The following is a 21,090-nucleotide window of genomic DNA, read 5'->3' as shown; positions in this document are numbered from 1 at the left end:
AGCTATTTTACTATCTCAAAATATTGCTAAGTTCAATCATGTGCATCGCACGTGGTTCTATCTAGTGTGTGTGTGTGTGTGCGCGTGTGTATATATATATATATATACAAACATATATATATGCTGAAATACGACCCAAGATGAAGAGATTGTTGAAATTATGGGGCCATGATGCCATGAAAACCAAGACCAAACAAGAAAAAGTCCAAATAGAAGGAAGTTACCAAAGTCATGGAAACGTGGTTTGCAGAAGAAAATGTAATGCCACCTGTAAAAACATAAACTAACAACACAAAAAGCTCAAAGGCACCTCGATTAGATATCAAATACTCCACATGAAAAATTGAACTAATACTATTTTCTAATCAGAAGTCAAATAAATATGCATAAGGTTCGTAATTCGGAGTGATGTGGAGATATCGAGTGATTTGGGCTTGCAAAGTCTTAAACAAGTTATAAAGTTGTGGTGATGCACAATTAAGAACATAATTCCTTGCAATGAATTTTGGATTCTTAATATGAGCACATGCAATAAAATTCATAATTAATATTACTCAAAATAATTTGTTGTCTTATATCGACATGAAGCTTATAGACATACTCGACAAAGGAATCGGAGGTTTTAAATGAATAATGATGTGAAGGCAACAAAATAAATTCAATGGGTTTACGAAGGAAACACCCAGATATAATCCAAAAGAATAACTTTCAACAGACCAATTGACCAAACAATTATATGCAAACTCCATGATAGGCAACATCAAGTCCTAAGTGGTAAGGCGCACTATTTCACAATAAGTAACCAACTTTCCTACACCTTGGCTGATAATCCCAATTTTCTTAGCAGTATGAGGACAACATGCAAAGGGAAAATCCAAATCAGTGTATAAAAATGCCCATAATGTTTTCCAAAAATGGGTTTTGTATTTAACATCCTTATCTAAAATGGGATTTTGTGTGACATTAGATTCAAGTGGTAGAGAATTAAACACGCTTTCAAATTAAGTATGGAAAACTTCTTTAGCCATTTCTTTTGTTAACACAAGGTTGTCATCACAAGATTAATAAAGAGAAGTCTTATGTGATGCTCTAGATTCCCTTTCTAATAACCTTGTTGGTTTTGCAAGGTGTAGTGTGATAGTCTTACCATTGCACATAAAGACATAATTATTGTCTCTAGTATAATGAATTGCACCAACATCACTAGTACAAGGGTAACTAAGTACTATATGAGCTACCTCTTGTTGGGATTTATATACTTTGGCATAGCAAATTCCTATCTGGATTATAGTGACATATGTTTCTGACATATCTAAAATATTTATGATTTATATAATTGGTGAATTCAATGTATTATGTTTCAATTCATTATGGAATTGATAGTGTCTATTTGATTATAAGAGATATTTATATATGTATGTGATGGCGAATAATACATGAATATAAATAGTAATCATAAATTATTCATAGTCGGTAATTATGGATGGACTCATTATTAACCAAGAGTTGAACTGGATCCGCGTTAGGTTGAGATATATTGCGAGAGCCGTCGTATACAATTACTCCCTATCACCGTTATGCCATTTGACTCTTAAGCATGAGAAAAATACAAACTCTTTTATTAATTAATAATTACTTTGATTTGTTCGACGGATATTTCGGGATCCTTAGATCGACACTTTGGGTAGTTATGTAATTAATAGTTAGAGGGTTATATTTTCAATATTTGTAACATTGCTACTTGTATTTATTTTGTATTGATTATGGTTGATCACAAAGTAAATTCGAAGGCCTTCGTGTGTTTTTAGACAAAATGATTTATTATATATTTATTTATTTAAATTATTATTTTTGTCAAACAAATGTTTTATTATGATCGAGCCAGAAATAATCAATGGTACCAAAATAAATATACTAATTAAGTAGTCGAATTGATGGCGTTATTTATCCGATAACTAATTATGCATAGAGGGGTCAAAGTACAACATTGACTTAGAGGTTATTTATTATTTAATTGGAGTTCAATTAATTTCTTTTAGTGGAGTAGAAATTAATTTATGAATTAATTGAATTGGGTCCATGGATCGGGCTAATTATTAATTCATTATAGCTAATAAAATAATAAGCCCAAAGGATTCTAACTCATAGCCCAACTTGATATTGGAATCCTATTAGATTTGAGACATGTGAATTAGAGATTGAGAAGGATTTATTGTTTCATTTTCTTTATCTTTATGTTGCCTATATATATACATGGTCTATGTATATTTTTGGAGTGATTTTTTAGAAGAAGGAAAAAAGAATATATTTTCTCTTTAGAAAATTAGGATTAATGTTCTCATCTAATAGAAGTTCCCACAAGCCTAGTTTTCCAAGGTCATTTATGGAGGCTTATGAGTGATTCCTAAAGGCAAAATAATTACCAAAAAGATGGAGATCCAAGGAGAATGCATCTTGCTAAGGGATCTACAATAAGTGAGAACATTCACTATAGAGGAAATATTTAAAAGTTTACTCAGACCTTTGATGTGAGTATTCAATTTGTTAATTGAATGATACATCATATTTTATTTTTGCATAAAACTTGTCTCTATGTGATGAATCAAGATCTGTGTTTGAAAATCCTTCGAAAAGTTTTTAAAACTTGCAAGTTTCTTAACAGTGGTATCAGAGCATGATTTGATTCATTACTAGAAATCATGTTTTTATCAAAATTCATCATTCATGGATCCAATTTTGATATGCATATATTTATTTATTGATGTATGTTATTGTATGAATAATATATTGATATATATATTGATACATGATGATGCATGTATAATTGTGAATGGATAATGATGTAAGTTTGAGTCATGGATGAAGTTTATAGGTTAAATAAATGTAATTTTATCTTTGGATGAATGTAATTAAGGTTTTGATTTAGCCGTTTGAAAATTCAATGATGTAATTTAATTTTTTTCATTATATTTCAAATTGTAAATTTATTTAAAGCCATGTAATCTTTATCAAAGGATGCTATGAAGCTTTAGGAAGATTCAAGAGAAGTTATTTTGGCTTCAAGAATTTTCTGGAATTTTTTAGAATTTTTTTGAAATTTTTTGGGCCAAATAATATTTTCTGGAATTTTCTAATTTTTCTGGAATTTATTGGCAATTTTCCGGAGGCCGGAGCATCGCCGGCGGCAAGGGGCGCCGGAGGAGAACGCCGGAGTAGCTTCTGGCTCGTGAGGAGCACGCGCCAATCAAGGTCAACACACTGGCACGTGATCGCCAGTCAAAGTCAAGATTCCTTGGCGCGTGAGGATCACGTGCCAGGCAAAGTCTGCATCCCAGGCGCGTGGGTTCACGCGCGATGTTGGCTGACGCCCCTTCCAGGCGCGCGCCACTCGCCACAGTGCCTCTTAAGCGCGTGCGAGCTCGTGGAGGTGCGTAGAGGTGCGTGCCACGCGCTGTTTCATCCCTCATGCCCGTGCCAATGCGTGCGGGGTCTTCCGGGTGCGTCCTAAGCGCCGTTTTGCTTCTCCAAGCGTGCAGAAGCCTCTGTAGGTGTTCACAAGCCATTGATTAACCTTTACGCAATACTTAGAGCTATTTAATGTTAAAAGCTAAATCCATTGGCATTTCATTTTTTATTTGCTTAATCTGTCATTTATTGATGTATGTAATGCATGGAATAGATAATTGTTTATTAATTATTAATCATGCATTGAATCCATGATATTTAATTAAATGACTTGATTTATATTAATTAAATTATGAAAATTAATTAGATTTCATTACTAATTAATTAGAGGGCACTTATTGGGAAACGAAAAAAATTATTTTTGTAAATTATTTTTAAAGTGTACCTTAAATTAAATATTAGTGAATCATTTAAAGTCCAAATATTTTCTAAATTTAATTGGATTAAAATCAAGGCGTTTTGCATGCATTATATCATGTAAATGAATAAATTCAAAACCCTAATTATTAATGATTAAAAATTTAGTGGGAGCGGGAATTTTTATACATTGCCCCATGGCCTTCGTTATTAAAACCATTGTAATTAGATATTCAAAAATAAGGCCCCACGCATGATTTGAAGAGTCTTAATATTACAAGAATGGTTGTCTCATGAAAATAATAATATTAAATGTTCATTGTAATTAGATCTTTAAAAATAAGGCCTTACGCATGATTTAAAGAGTCTAGATTATAATGACAAGATATTTAATGTTTTATTTTTTATTAGAGCTTTAATAACGTTATACACTTAATCTAAAATCAATAGTGTTAACTCCCTAACGGAGTGGTCTACACTAGGTGATTTTAGAAAGGCTAAACCGAATCGAGAATCATTTCATATAGATAAATAAGGCATTGTCTTAAGAGATATGGAAATGATGGGATTTGCCCGCCAATAGTAATAATGAACTTTGCCAACCGAATAAGTTATTGGCGTATTAGTTATCCGATTTTTCATGCAGTGGTTAAGGGACCCACATATTATTATTTTAATGGAAGTGCTCACCTAATAGCAAATGAATCCCAACAATAGTAATAATGAACTCCTCTATCAGGATAAGTTATTAACGTATTGATTGTATGATTTATTATGTTACGAAGTTGAGGAACCCGCATTAATTAAAAGAAATTGTTCACCAATAATGATAATGATCTCTTATTCTATTTGAGATTTATTATATTATGTGCTTAACAAACTCATTTTAATTTTAAATATGCATGATAGTATTAATAATTCACCTTGCATATTGTATGAATGCATTTACATTCAGATTAATTATATCTAATCTATTTTATCTGCTTGCTAATATTTTCAATATATTTGGACCTCATTCATATTGACTGGCTAAGGAACTTAGATATTTTATTCACAACGTAAGGGTACAAAATGTATTTAATACTCCTATACCTAATTCATTTACTTTAAGATACCCACTGAGATGTTTTGGTGAGATTAAATAAAGTTTATGCCTTAGTACTGTGTCAGACTTGATTACCATTGAGAAAGCCTAAGGAACTCCAGTAAGAGATCGTATTTTGAAAATGATTGGCAATTATTTAAAAATTTAACTGGAGGTCAATAAGGCTGAATTGGGTGGTAAGTTTCAAGTTGACATGATTATTGCCTTGTTACCAAACTCATTTGACTCTTTTAGAGTGAACTAAATAAGGAATCAGTTTGAGTTCACACTCGCTGATATTCTTATAGAATCGGTAACAGATAAAGGGATAATCAAAAGTATAGGCATTCCTATCAATCTAATCTAGTCTATACCATCTTCTTCTAGGCCCAAGTGGAAGGGCAAAGGAAAGGAGAAGGATAATGATAGGACTAGGCTAACACAAAATAGGGGTATCCAAAAGGTTAAAGGGAATAAAACAGTGTATGTTGAGGGCGAAGGAAGCTGTTTCTTTTGCCGCTAACTAAGACACTAAAGGACGAATTGTCTAAGCAATGATATGGCATAGGAAAATGTATATTTAATAATTGAGCCATGTTATGTGGTTGTATCTATTAATTCCTGATAGATAGATTCTGAAGCCACTAAACATGTTTGCAATTCGTTGCAAGGATTTTAGGAATCTAGAAGCCTCGATGATATGGATATATATTTGTCTTTTGACATGATGCCAGGGTTGTAGTTAAGTCAGTGGGAGTATTACATCTGAAATTAGAGAGTATGAGGATATGAGTATTAGATAACTATCTTTATGCACAAATGTTAGACTCAATCTAATTCTTATTTCACTTTTGGTTTATAAAAATTATATTGTTATTTTGTAAAACTGGTTTTATAAAATTGAATAGATGTGCGATTGCTTTTGGTGTATTGAAAGATGGTTGATATACTATAACCACAAGCTCTTAATATTTGCAGGATGTAGAAACTAATGTTGCATCTTCTAGATTGAATGTTAAGAGAAAATTTGTTATTCCTTACTCATTGTATTTTTAGTGTCTATTTTTAGGTTGTAATCAGTCAAAATAAGATTCAAAGATTGGTCAAAGAAGGTTTATTACCTAGTAAGGTAGGGGAGCCTAAACCAACTTGTGAATCTTGTATTGAATGATAAATACCCCTAAGGGCTTTAATCAGCCAAATGAAATAGACATAAAGAACAATTGGAGTCGATACACACAAACACTTATGGTCTTATGAACATCCAAGCAAGATTACTCACGTTTTGGATAAATTTACCTGTTGTGACACAAGTCTTAAACTTTTGGTATATTCCGAGAATGTCAAAACTGATATGGAGCACAGATTAGGTAAACTTATCAAAATATTTCGATCTGATCGTGGATATGAGTATTTCTTAGGATAGTGCAAAGACTATATGGCCAATGAGAGTGTTGTGTACCAGTTTTCTGCAATTGACACTAAATGGATTTAAGTGTCAAAAAGGAATAACAGAATTCCGCTTAACATGGTTAGATCTATGATCAGTTATGCTACATTATCTCTTTCATTCAAGAGTTTAGCGTTAATAATATCAATGCGCATTATGAATTGCATTCCATCTTAGTCTGTCTCAAGGATACCATTTGAGCTGTGTTTTTGACTAAATCTTAGTTTGAATCACATGCACATATGGGGTAGTCTTGCACATATGCGCTTGATATGGACAAGTAAGTTGGAAATAGATTATACGCATGATAGATTTGATAGCTACTCTAAAGACACTAGGATGGATTATTTTATGATCTCAATGATAAAAGTTGATTATTTACACTCACTATTTATCTATAGGAGAATCATATTATGAATCACATACCTAGTAGCATAATGTTAGAGAATATGGTATGAGTACCAGATGTACCACATGTAAACACACTTATTATAGAGATTGAGAATAATATATAAATTCCCTATTGATGCATCAGCATCATCTAGTACACAGATTCCTGCATCGGTACATTATTGTAGTGGGAGGATTATCATCCAATCTGACAGAATAATATTTTTAAGTGAGATATTTACGGACATCCCTGTTAAGCATGAGTTGGACCTAGTAAGCTACACGGAAGCGTGAATTGATATGGATACAGATCGTTTTGGCGAGTTGCTATGAAATTAGAGTTGGAATCTATGTATTTGACGGTCGTCGTCCTACCATAAGCTTAAGAGTGTGCATTAAGGCGAGGGCCAAGAGTTTTACATTTATAGAAGCCACTACTACATTTCACTAAAAATATAGCTAGGGGTGTAGAGATCACCACCAAGCAATGCATTTCTATATCATTGACAAGTAATTAATGAGGGCAAATGGTGTGTTGCAATATTGGTGTGTGTGTGTTTGGTTGATTCAACAAGCAAGGATGACTAGTTAAACATGTATTGTCTAAACATCATGTGAAAGGCACAATATATTTAAGCAATGAAGCATATATTGTCTAAACAACATGTGAAAGGCACAATAGATCAAAACAAGTCATTAATCCTTTCATTAAGCTCACAATCCAAATACAATACAAGGTTAAAGACATATGCTACTTGCATTCAAAAGCTTGGATCATCAAACAACAAGCATAGATTGTCCTCCCATTTAACACTACACTACAACTACACTACATCTACACTTCTATCATGAAAATAAACTAGGGGAGAGGCACAATCCATCAAGAGATAAGTATGAACCATCAAAAGAATCACAAAAGCATTCATTTAAGCACTATATTTTGACAATCTCCAAATCTATAGCATCAATATACATAGACATGCATCAATAACACAAAATCTAGAGACAAGCACATGAACATCTATTCTAGCATACATAGACATATGGATAGAATGAAATGATCAATTGGAAGCATTAAACCACATAAATCATTGAATAAACAAGATCTATATATATCAAAGTGTCAAAACATCAATTACAACACTAATCCCTCAATAATACATAAGATTAAAATATAGAAAGCATGTTTGGGGCTAACTCTAGCCCCAAGAAGATGTCTAGCCACTCATGGTGATGTTGCTCCAACCCTCAAGGGCTAATTCCATGGTTGAAATCTGCTCCTTGTTGATGAAGAACTCCAATGGTGTCTCTAGTCTTCTCTTCCTCTAAGCTTGCTCAACAAGAGATGATATGAAAAAAACAATGTTGGCTCCCTTTGTAAAAAGCAATCCTTATCCTTATATAGGTAGGTCAAAATGACACCCAAAATGAGCTGGGGTCATGCACACAACATTCCCTAATGATTTGATAAAGGAAAACTTTCAATGAGATGGAAATTTAACTTTTTCGCACTAGAGGAAGTTTGATCGATCGAACCTTGGACTTGGATCGATCGAACTGGCTGAGATCTATCGAACTTAGACTGGATCGATCCAACTGGTTGAGCTTTTTGGGAAAAGACAAATCCGAGATATTTTGGAGAGATATTTATGGGAAAAGGACAAAAGTGGTTAGTGGATGGTACAGCTGTGGATAGGATCAATCATTTGAATAAGGACAAAAGTGTTCGATCGATCGAAGGGTGGTGTTGGATCGATCGAACTTTTGGACTTTATGCTTTTGGGTCAAGGCTTAGATCTATCTTGAAGTGCTGAGATCGATCATTGTTCGATCGGTCGAACCTTGAACTTAGATCGATTGAACTTTGCTGCTTCCCACTTTTGGCTTCATTTGTTTTCTTCTTTCTCCACTTTGCTTATTTCTTTGTTTAATACCAGAATTGCTTCAATTAAGCTCTTATTTGGCTGAGTTAGCTTATTTTCGGGATAAGTGCCTAAAAAAGGAAATAATATGAAATCAATCTAAAACGGTAAAGTAAGATAGATAAAGGTATTAGAATGCCTAAGCTTAAGCGGTTTAAATACGCACTTTTCAGCGCTCATCACACCCCCAAACTTAAATATTGGTAGTCCCTAGCAATGAATTAGAAAGTAAATGAATGAAATAAATAACTATACAGGTATGAACTAGAAAACAATAAATGGATAACGCCACTATTATAGGGAACATGATTGCACTTAGCACATGCAACAAGCCTTTTAAACCCCTAGGTTACCCCTAGTGGACGAGTGAAGTCTCGTGAGGGTTTCCAGAAATGTTACCCACAAACATTAAGCTCATTATTTCAAAAGAGGCACCAATATTACAAACAAGCATTGGGAGAAAACTACCTCAAGTATGTAATTTTTCAACCCTTTCCAAGCAATCTCCCAAAATCTCAACATCAAGCAAACAAGTATGGTCCTCCACACATCAAGAAAATGATCATGCAAATTAAAACAACTTTAGAATCCTTTTGAGTGGACCGGCATCAAATGTGTTGCTATCTTAGCCAACTAAAGAATTAATCACATCCTTACCCTCAAACTAGCACACAAATCTAGTACCAATCATTAAGGCAAAAAGTGGACCTTTTATTAAAACTTTATTCATCTAGGTGCGCTTATTCTTTTCACTCATTTTTTTTTTTTTTTTTTTTTTTTTTTTTAATTGAGGATCAAAGATGGAAGTATGGTGCAATGTGTTGATCTATTAAGCTTTTTAGCAATTCATGAGGTGAGCGTTAGGTCAATGACTCCCAAACCAGACGGCTTTATGGCATTAGGCATTCAAATACCCCTACGGACTTACAAGCTCAAATCAACTAGGCTACAAATCAAGACAACAACCATCTAATCATTTCCCACTTCTCGCCTTTTGGGAGAAGTCCTCACTTTTTTTATTGCTTTTTCTTTTTTTTTTCAAATTCAATTATTAACCTAGAGTTTGGGCCCTCCACCTTTCGGCGCGAGAAATTCAGTGCTTGATGAGGCTAGAATCCGGACTACTTAGTGAAAAGGGGTTGTTATCCACCTTTATCAAGAATGAAAGCTTTCAATGTACTACTAGCTCAATTGGGATATAACCAATTCAATAATTAACAAAGCATGTACCCTACAAATGAATGCTAGTATGTGCCAAGCTAGTGTAGAATCCTAGAATGAATCTCAAAACAATCACAAAATCAAAATGATGTGGACCACAAGTGCAAGCATTATATCAATTTTTTGAAAAATTTACTCCTAAATGGCATCCCTAAAGCATACAAGGAGTATTGGACTCTCAAGTCAAGCAATTTTAAATTTTAAGCAATATAGTCCTCAAAAGATTGAAATCATAGCTAGATATGGACCAATCATAGAAATATCCCTCAAATACACAAGTCATGCTCAAAATTTTGAATTTAAAACTAACACTGTAAAGCACCATTCCCCCCCACACTTAAATGGCACAATATCCTCAACGTGCAAAGAGAACAAATGAAAGAGTATACCAGTGCAACTAAGCAAGAATGATCGGGACTGAAGTATCCGAAGTGGGTGGCATGCCCCACCCCTCCAAACTTGGGATGAACTGTGGTCCTGAAAATTGGCACTTGGATAAACTCATCAGATAACAAAATGGGATTATCAGTGCACAGTGGATATACAAGTGTAAATGGGATAAACAGATAAAGAAATGAGAGAGGTATAAGGGTGATCCTGGAAATTGGGTAACACTCTCTCACTGAAGTCACTGTGATGCACCTAATGGAGTCAAACATACAGATATGAGAATACAACCATATAACATCCATAGCAAAAATAGATATATATAAAATGGATAAAGTGCAGGTACAACAAAAATATTAAAGCCGACAGACCGGTTGTAAAAATAATAGTGTACAGTGACAATAGTAAAGTAGCAAAAGGAAAGAGAGATCATAAGATAGAAAGGACTGGGAGCTCAGGAGGATGAGGTAGGACAGGCCGGTCTGGCTCCGCAAATGTCTCTGGATAGATCTCTGAACATGGTCGCGACATCTATGCGGAAGGCAGTAAAATCAGCTCTATGGGCTGTAAGGTCAGCTCGGATGGCAACAATAGTATCCTCAAGCGTCTGCAAACGTACTCCAAAGCCGGGGGTGATATCTGGAGTCTCAGGCATAGATGAATCAGAAGAAAGCTCCTGAGTCTGCTCCTACTCATGAATGGGCGACCTGGCTAGAGAGTCCTGCTCTGCATCGTCTGTAAGGCACTCTAAGTCTATATCTAAATGCTCAGCAGCTGGATCGACTGGTGCGTCGTCCGCTGCGGGATGTGCTGCTACTGCCTCTGCTGGTGCTGGTGCCTGTGCCTGTGCCTGTGCCTCCTCTAGCTCCAACTCTGCTGCAGCCAGTACAGCGTGGTCCTGTAGCCTGGTAATAATGGAGCGGTAGCTCTTGTTCCAGTCCTTCCTGATGAAGTGACAGGAACCTGTCTCGGGGTGCTCCCGAGGACGGATGGGGTAGCACTGATCGATGAGGATCTGGGTGATGAGGTGGCTAAAAGGAAGAGACTTAGCCCATCCGGACGTCTCCTTGCTGATGTACTCATCATACAGCTTCCTCATCATGTTCCAGATGAAAGCGGGAATGGACACCCAGTGCCCGGTGTAGAAAGAGTAAAGGGCTGTCAGATAATCGCCCCTCCTCTGAATCTTGTGCCCCGCCATGTATATATTCCGATAAAGAACAGAATCAGCAAACCATAGGTCATCTGGAAGGAATGTCCGAGTGGCGAAGGTCTCGCCACTAGCATGGTGACCTGTGAGAAAAACTACTGTGTTGGCATATGAAGGCCTGAATAGCCTCGGATATGTGTCCTAAAGCTCTGGAGGACATCTATGTGGACAGCGGCAAGAGCAGGCTAAAGTGTCCACTGTAATGGTGATCGGATGGCCATCGACAAAAGTGACCATCTCAGCTGTGGTACGCGGCGATGGTCGGAGGTTCTGATAGAATAACCATACCAGCCGTGGGTAGACCGGCTCTGTGATGGGGGCAAGAATAGCGGCTAGGCCCCTCTGAATAATATCAAAGTAGGCGGATCGGGTCAGCACCAATTGAGAGAAGAAGGCCGTGTCAAACTCGGACTCATGGTCGAGTGTCATGCGCACCTATCGAGGCGTGGGCCTATCACGCCCCAGATGGGCTGGCTGAGCAGGCTGAGCTGGTATATGTGAATGCTCAGCTCCAGTCTACGGTGGAGATGGTGATGGAGTGAAAGCAGGATGAGCCGCAGAAGTGGATGGTACGTGGTTATCCTTAGGCTCATGAGATGGTGACTGAGGCGGGGTAGCCTGTGTTGGCTCCCACTGTTCATAAGAGGGCTCTGCTGGCTCCTTTGTCCGTGGCCTAGTATGTCGGGTGGGCCCGTGTTGCCTGTTGGCAACGGTCTTCCTCTTTAACATGGCCTGCAAAAAGAAAAAGAAAAACTTGCAATGGGAGTTAGTGCCAGAATAAGAAATTTTTAAGTACGAAATAGAATCATGTATGTCAAGTAAAATAGACAAAACAAATATGACATGAATCTATGCAAGTGGTAGAATATGAAACATGCTAAACAATGTAAGTATGAAATGAATCCAATGTGGAATATCAAAGGCATTGGGCATAGATATGATAGCATGAACATAAGATATGATGAATGAAGTGCGTGTGTGAGATCTGTGAAGTTCGATCGATCATAAAAAGAAGTGAGATCGATCACAAAAGTTGGATCGATCGAAAGTAAGTGAGATCGATCTCACTACTTCGATCGTTCGAAGACATGAGTTCGATCGATCTCTCAAGATCGATCGGAGATACTAGTTTGATCGATCGAATTGTGCGACGTTGAAAACTCAAAGGTCACAGATTTGTGACTTTGGAAGCATGGGGCCCACACGAACGTTTTCGTAGGCCCAACAACACATCAAATCAACAAATATCCATCACAAATCGAGGCCCAAACTTCAACAAATCTAAACAAATCTCAAAATATCTACAAAACATATACACGTATATACACATATATATACAATGCTTCGAAGGCTCATCAATGGCGGATTCATTATAAAAATGGCTTGGATTCAACACATAGAGCATGTATGGATGAGATTAAAGCTTAAATGAACGTGAAATGCTCGGGTCTAACCTCAACCGAAGGAGAGAAGTGGATGCGAAGAGGAAAAGATGGAATCCGAGATGAGAGAGAGAGATGCGAAGCTTGGAAACTCACCGGAAAGCTTCACCGGAGATGGTGAAGTGATTGGACAGTGACGGCGACGAAGAGGAGTTAAGGCTTGAGAATGAGGGTGAGTTAGATTAATTTTTGTAATTAATCTTGCAAACCCTCGGTTCTATTTTTAAAAATATTCCCGATAGAGTTCGATCGATCGAACTCAACTGTGATCGATCGAACTTTGATGAACTCTCTTCAAAGTATTTTTTGATTTTTGAAATTTGCAAAATTAAAATTAAAAATTGGAATTAAAATTAAAATTGGAAAATAATATAAAATAATTTTTTTTTTTTTAGATTTAATTGAATAAACATTGATAATTAAAAATTAATTAAGATAGAATATTTTTAAATTTCTTTTTGAAAACATTTTGAAAAAATAAAATAAAATAAAATGAAAATAAAATAAAATAAAAATGAAAATATTTTTGGATTTTTGAAAATTTGAAAAGTCAAAATAAAGTCAAAATAATGAAATGAAGACTGAGATCGATCAAAACAAGAGTTCGATCGATCAGACAGAGAGCAAAAATATGCAGGTTTTTGGCTCAGAAAATTGGCTAAGTGTTGGAACATGAGATCGATCGAACTTGGAAGTTGGATCGATCGAAGAACTTCTTGATCGATATTGGAAGGTTTTGAACGATCTGACAGAGAGCTGAAATATGCAAGTTGATGCAGGCTCAAAAATTTTCTAAGTGTTGAGTCATGAGATCGATCGAACTTGGAAGTTGGATCAATCGAAGGTCTTTTGATCGATCTAAGAGTTAGTTCGAACGATGGGACGGAGAGGTGATTTGGATGCAGGTTTCTGCAGGTCAAAATTTTTTCTAAGTGTTGGATGCAGAATGGAGTTCGATCGATTGAACTCAAGTTTGAGATCGATCGAACTATGCAGAATGCTCAATAATGACATGAAAGCTTATGCAATCCTCACCAAAGTTCCTTGAAATGCATATGAACCAAAAACAAGTATCTAGACTTCGTAAGAAATGAAATGAAAGATAAAAATGGGGGAGGAATAGGGTTTTGACACCCTACGAATGCTTTTGCTAATCTTTAACGTCTTTAGCAAGACATTGAGCTCTTTTAGCCCGGATCAAAGATCTTATAATGCATCCCGTCCTTATTGGGGTGATAGATGCTTTGAACTCCACCCAACAAATGGTTCTTTGAAGAACTTGTTTGATTAAGCTCAAAAGAAATCTTTGGTCCCTTGTCTATGCAATTACAACCTTTGGGCTTCCATGCCCTTTCAAAGCAAGAGTTTGGAACAAGACTTTTAGAATGCAAGGTTGAAAATGATCCTTTGGAAGTTTTGGTTTTACACAAAAGCTCATTTCCTTGACATTGAAGATCATGATATTTATCTACAACATTAACCTCTCCTTCATATTTGTCAAATGAATTGGGTGTGGGATTAAAGATATTCAACTTCACCTCCATGTGGCCAAATGAGATCTTCATTATCCCCGTCCTACAATTGATGTCGGCATTAGCGGTTGCCAAGAAAGGACAGCCAAGGATAACGGGAATTTGGCTCTTAGGATTGGGAACCGGTTCCGTGTCTATGACAACGAAATCAACCGGGAAGAAGAATTTGTCAATCTTTATCAAAACATCCTCAATTATACCCCTAGGCTTCTTAATGGATCGGTCGGCAAGTTGTAAAACTACCGACTTCGGTTTCAATTCACCTAGGTCCAATTTGACATAAACCGAGTATGGAAGAAGGTTAACACTTGCTCTTAAGTCAAGAAGCGCCCAATTAATGATATGATCACCAATAATGCATGATGTAGTGGGTGAACCGGGGTCCTTAAACTTTGGAAGAGTGTTATGTTGCAAAATTGAGCTTACTTGCTCGGTCAAAACCACTTTTCTTGGTGCTTGGCTCTTGTTCTTCCGCTTTTGGGTGAACAAGTCCTTCAAGAATTTGGCATAAGCCAGAATTTTCTTGATTGCATCCAATAGTGGAAGATTAACTTTCACTTGCCTAATATTTCCATGATTTCATTGGTTTTTGCCTTTTGCTTGTTTTTTGAAATGGACCCTTGTAAGGCATCCGGAAATGGAACATTTGGTTCAAACACTTTTTCAAAATTTTCTTTTGAACTCTCTTCAACACAAGAAGTTTTCAAATCATTTTTCAACAAAACCTTTTCAACATCATTTTTCAAAACTTCTTTTTCTAACATATCTTTCAAGACTTTCTCATTTATAAGGTCATGTATATGCAATGAAGGAGGAATGGGATGTGAAACGGGATGGGTGACAACTTGAGGTTGCACCGGTTCACTCTCTTCATTGGACATTCTAACTTGATTGTCCATAATCCTACCACTCCGCAAGGTAGTCACCGCATTAATATGTTCAATGGTGTGACCTTCCGATGAGGAATGGGTTTCCACAACACATTGTTGCTTAGGTGGGGCATTTATAGGCATCTTTCCCTTCTCTCTTGCATTGAGAGTGCTTGCTATTTGCCCTACTTGGGTTTCTAGCTTCGCAATAGATTGAGAGTGAGAATGAAGCAATTGAGTGTTAGCCTCTAAAGTTCCCAAAGCATTCAAAACTTTCTCCTTAAAGGCGGGACTTCTAGTATTACCTTGGGAATAAGACTGGTTGGAAAAATGAGAATTAACAAATTGATTCCCTTGTGATTGATAGGGTCTATAACCTTGGGATCCTTGGTTTTGAAGTGGAGGTGGAATGTACTTCCCTTGAAAACCGCCTTGGGAAGGGTTTGAGCCCTCTTCTTGGTTTTTCCAAGAGAAATTCGGATGATTCCTCCAACTTGGATTATAATGAGTACCATAAGGATTGTTCCCTTGGTTCACAAAAGCCATATTGACTTGTTCATTAGGTTCACTTTGTACTTGTCCGTGAGGACAATGAGAATTAGAATGAAGAACACTAGAACAAGTCATACATGTTTCATTTGATGCACGATGAGAATGGTTAGGGAAGGAAGATACTTGGTTCGCTGAGTTTTGGTTAATCAAGAATTGATCAAACCTTTGAGATAAAGACTTTATTTCAGTGGCTATTTCATTTGAATGGTCGACTTGATATAAGCCAACACTCTTCCTACCTTGTGAATTTCTACCATTCTTGGATGACAGTGTTCTATGCAAAGAATTTTCACTTATGCTCTCATAGAGACGCCACGCGTTATCTTCATGCCTATCAATGTATGAACCACCTATGGAAGCATCAATCATACCCTTATAGTTGTCCGATAAGCTCTCAAAGAAGTATTGAACTAATTGCCATTTAGGCATGTCATGATGTGGACACTTCCTAAGCAATTCATTGAAGCGTTCCCATGCGTCATGAAACGTTTCTCCATCCCCATGTGAAAATTCTTGAATTGAGGTCCTTATGGCATTGGTCTTAGAAATTGGATAGTACTTCTTCAAGAACTCTTCTTGCATTTTTGCCCAAGAAGTGATTGAAAAAGGCCTGAGATTGTTAAACCAATAATTTGCCTTGTCTTTTAAGGTGAATGGAGAAAGTTTGAGTCTTAAAACCTATTTCGGCATGTCCGTATATTTTACGGTGGAACATACTTCAAGAAACTCATCCAAATGCTTGTAAGGTTCTTCACTTGGAAGTTCATGATAGTTAGGAAGCATTTGAATGGTTTGTGGCTTAATTTCATAATGATGTGCTCTAAATGGAGGCAATTGGATGCATGTAGGTGCATTATACTCATTAGGCACATAATGGTCTCTTAAAGCAAGAGGTGGATTAGCTACTTGAGGTGCAATATGAACACCTTGGTTTTGAATTCCTTGATTTTTGATGGGAGGTATTGGAGCATACATTGGCCTTAGCATTCCATATGGAACTTGGCCTTGTTGTTGTGGTGGTTAGTGAATGAATGGCCTAGGCATGCCTAATGGTACTTGTATGTTCTCATTGTGCACATTGGGATGAAGGTTACCTTGTTGTTCTATGTAACCAATGTCCTCAACATGATCATCATTATGGTCATCCATTGAAAGATTGGCTCTATTTGAACTTCCTCTTCCCCTAGGATTTTTAACGACAGATTCAAGATGCAAATCAAGAGGGATAAGAGTTGGTCTCAATGAACGACGCCTATGCATGCACAATGCAAAACACAACAAACACAAAGAATGACAAATACTATGCCTTCACAATAATGCTATTAGACTTCTTCCACAAACATTTAATTCATACTCCCATACTTTAACAACAATGATGCAAGACAACTAAAAATAAGCCTCCACACGGGCCGACGATTTAACTAAGGGATTGAGTAAAGAAAGTCTCACAAAGGTCCTTTAGCACTTAAACTCTAAATTTAAAGCTTAGCTTAGCAAATTTTTAGAATTTTTAGCTTTTTACTTTCTTTGCTTGCTTGAATTGAATGCTTGATGGCTCCTTTGCTTGCTTCCTCTCTAACAATGCACTAAGTCAAGTAATCAACACAATAAGTAACTAACAAGAAAAATAAAAGTAAAGTAAAGACATGATCAAAAGAGTACTAATCCTAATCAATTCTATAAATCCGACATTGCCAAATCTAATCAATCAATCCTCAGCAACGGCGCTAAAAACTGACGGTCGTCATCCTACCATAAGCTTAAGTGTGCATTAAGGTGAGGGCGAAGAGTTTTACATTTATAGAAGCCACTACTACCTTTCACTAAAAATATAGCTAGGGCGAGTAGGGATCGTCCCAAGGGACTGTGAGGATCGAGCAATGTCGTAGAATTGTTATTAGGGCTAGTAGGTCGAGTGATCAAACAATTGGTTGGTTGGTTGATTAAAGAACAACTAAATTAAACTAAGTGATAGCAAAGAATGCAATTAAGAGTAAGTAAGAGAGAGAGATCTTGGGGTGTAGAGATCACCACTAAGCAATGCATTTCTATATCATTGACAAGTGATTAATGAGGGCAAATGGTGTGTTGCAATATTGGTGTGTGTGTGTTTGGTTGATTCAACAAGCAAGGATGACTAGTTAAGCATGTATTATCTAAACATCATGTGAAAGGCATAATATATCTAAGTAATGAATCATATATTGTCTAAACAACATATGAAAGGCACAATAGATCAAAACAAGTCATTAATCCTTTCATTAAGCTCACAATCTAAATACAACACAATGTTAGAGACATATGCTTGCATTCAAAAGCTTGGATCATCAATCAACAAGCATAGATTGTCCTCCCATTTAACACTACACTACAATTATACTACATCTACACTACGAGCATGAAAATAAACTAGGGTAGAGGCACAATCCATCAAGAGATAAGTATGAACCATCAAGAGAATCACAAAAGCATTCCTATAAGCACTATGTTTTGACAATCTCCAAATCTATAGCATCAATACACATAGACATGCATCAATAACACAAAATCTAGAGACAAGCACATGAACATCTATTCTAGCATACATAGACATATGGATAGAATGAAATGATCAATTAGAAGCATTAAACCACATAAATCATTGAATAAACAAGATCTATATATATTAAAGTGTCAAAACATCAATTACAACACTAATCCCTCAATAATACACAAGATTAAGATACAGAAAGCATGCTTGGGGCTAACTCTAGCCCCAAGAGGATGTCTAGCCACTCATGGTGATGTTGCTCCAACCCTCAAGGGCTAATTCCATGGTTGAAATCTACTCCTTGTTGATGAAGAACTCCAGTGGTGTCTCTAGCCTCCTCCTCCTCTAAGCTTTCTCTCCAAGAGATGATATGAAAAAAACAATGTTGGCTCCCTTTGTAAAAAGCAATCCTTATCCTTATATAGGTAGGTCAAAATGACACCCAAAATGAGCTGGGGTCGTGTACACAACATTCCCTAATGATTTGATAAAGGATAACTTTCAATGAGATGGAAATTTAACTTTTTCGCACTGGAGGAAGTTCGATCGATCGAACCTTGGACTTGGATCGATCGAACTGGCTGAGATCTATCGAACTTAGGCTGGATCGATCCAACTGGTTGAGCTTTTTGGGAAAAGACAAATCCGAGATATTTTGGAGAGATATTTATGGGAAAAGGACAAAAGTGGTTAATGGGTGGTATAGCTGTGGATAGGATCAATCATTTGAATAAGGACAAAAGTGTTCGATCGATCGAAGGGTGGTGTTGGATCGATCGAACTTTTGGACTTTATGCTTTTGGGTCAAGGCTTGGATCTATCTTGAAGTGCTGAGATCGATCATTATTCGATCAATCGAACCTTGAACTTAGATCGATTGAACTTTGCTGCTTCCCACTTTTGGCTTCATTTGCTTTCTTCTTTTTCTACTTTGCTCCTTTCTTTGTGTAATCCCAGAATTACTTTAATTAAGCTCTTATTTGGCTGAGTTAGCTTATTTTCGGAATAAGTGCCTGAAAAAGAAAATAATTCGAAATCAATCTAAAAGTACTAGAATGCCTAAGCTTAAGCGGTTTAAATACGCACTTTTCAGTGCTCATCAGTATTCTAATAAAATCTGGGATCTTGTAGAACTTTCTAGTAAGGTGATACCTATGGAAGGCAAGTTAATCTACAAAAGGATACCAAAAGATTTCTTTGTAATTAAATCATTAGTGTATAAGGGAATGTCATTATTTTTCCTAATTCTATATATTGATGACATCCTACTTATTTATAATGACGTGGAAGTTTTGTCATCAATAAAGAGGTAGTTGTTTAATTACTTTTAAATGGAGGATCTTCAAGATGTAAGCTATATTCCTAGGATCAAGTTTTTGCAAGATCAGGTTAAAAGGAAAATAGGCTTATCTTAATAATCCTACATTGATAAAGTTTTATCCAGGTTTGGTATGCAAAACTCAAAGAATGAGTTCTTGCTTGATTGTCATAGATTGCTCTCTTCCGTAGGTCGTTTTACAAGACTGACAGAAGAGATTGAGTAAATGAGACTGGAACTATATGCTTTGGCATATGGGAGTCTCATATATGCTAAGGTCTATACCAAATACGATATCCGCTACATTATAGGGATAATCAGAAGATATTTGTCCAATCCTGGACTTGATAACTGGTCAGTTGTGAAAAATATCATTAAGTACCTTAGGAGAACTAATGATATCATACTCATTTATGGATGTGATGATATGGTCCTAGTCAGGTATGCTAGTTCTGATTTTCAATCAGAAATAGATACCATGAGATTCAAGACTTAGTGTATGTTCACTCAATGGAAAGAGAAATCAGTTAGTAGAATGTTACGCAGATTTCAATTGTTGATTCAAACATGAAGGTGGAGTACATTGCAGCCTTAAAGGCGGCAATAGAAGCCTTTTAGTTTGATCTCACTGATTTAGAGGTTGTGGAGCATACTAGCTTGCCTATCGAACTATATTGCGACGATAGTGCAGAAATAGTCCAAACCAATGACCCAAGGTTCCATAGAGGAACAAGGTACACTGAGAGGAAAGTATCATGTCCTACATGATATTATCCGGCAAGAAAATATACTTATGGCTAGAACATTGCATTAGAACACAACTTTGTTGATCCATTAACAAGGTGTTATCAATCAATAGTTTTGATCATCACCTGGATAACATTGGAGTTAGATGTAATTTGAATTGGCTATGAGGGCAAGTGAGAGCTGTTGGGATTTATATGTCCTGGCATAGCAAATTCCTATCTAGATTATAGTGACATTTGTTCCTGACATATCTGAAATATTTATGATTTATATAATTGGTGAATTCAATGTATTATGTTTCAATTCATTATGGAATTGATAGTGCCCATTTGATTATAAGAGATATTTATATATGTATGTGATAGCAATTAATATATGAATATAAATAGTAATCATAAATTATTCATAGTTGGTAATTATGGATGGACTAATTATTAACTAAGACTTGAACTGGATCCGTGTTAGGTTGAGATATATTGCGAGAGCCGTCGTATGCAATTGCTCCCTATTACCGTCATGGCATTTGACTCTTAAGCATGAGAAAAATATAAACTCTTTTATTAATTAATAATTACTTTGATTTGTTCGGCGGATACTTCGGGATCCTTAGACCG

The 21,090-nt window shown here is 36.2% G+C and overlaps 1 pseudogene; it reads left to right on the top strand.

The window, feature by feature from the left end:
• Positions 1–16,308: 16,308 nt before the first annotated feature.
• On the top strand, positions 16,309–16,407 carry LOC132305889 (small nucleolar RNA R71; annotated as a pseudogene).
• The last annotated feature ends 4,683 nt before the right edge of the window (positions 16,408–21,090 follow it).

Source organism: Cornus florida, unplaced genomic scaffold (genome assembly GCF_030987335.1).
Source record: "Cornus florida cultivar Cherokee Brave unplaced genomic scaffold, ASM3098733v1 CherokeeBrave_3.0.0_Hap2_Chr04, whole genome shotgun sequence".
Taxonomy (NCBI): domain Eukaryota; kingdom Viridiplantae; phylum Streptophyta; class Magnoliopsida; order Cornales; family Cornaceae; genus Cornus; species Cornus florida.
The sequence above is the reverse complement of the archived record's forward strand: the minus strand, read 5'-3'. Positions and strand labels throughout refer to the sequence as shown.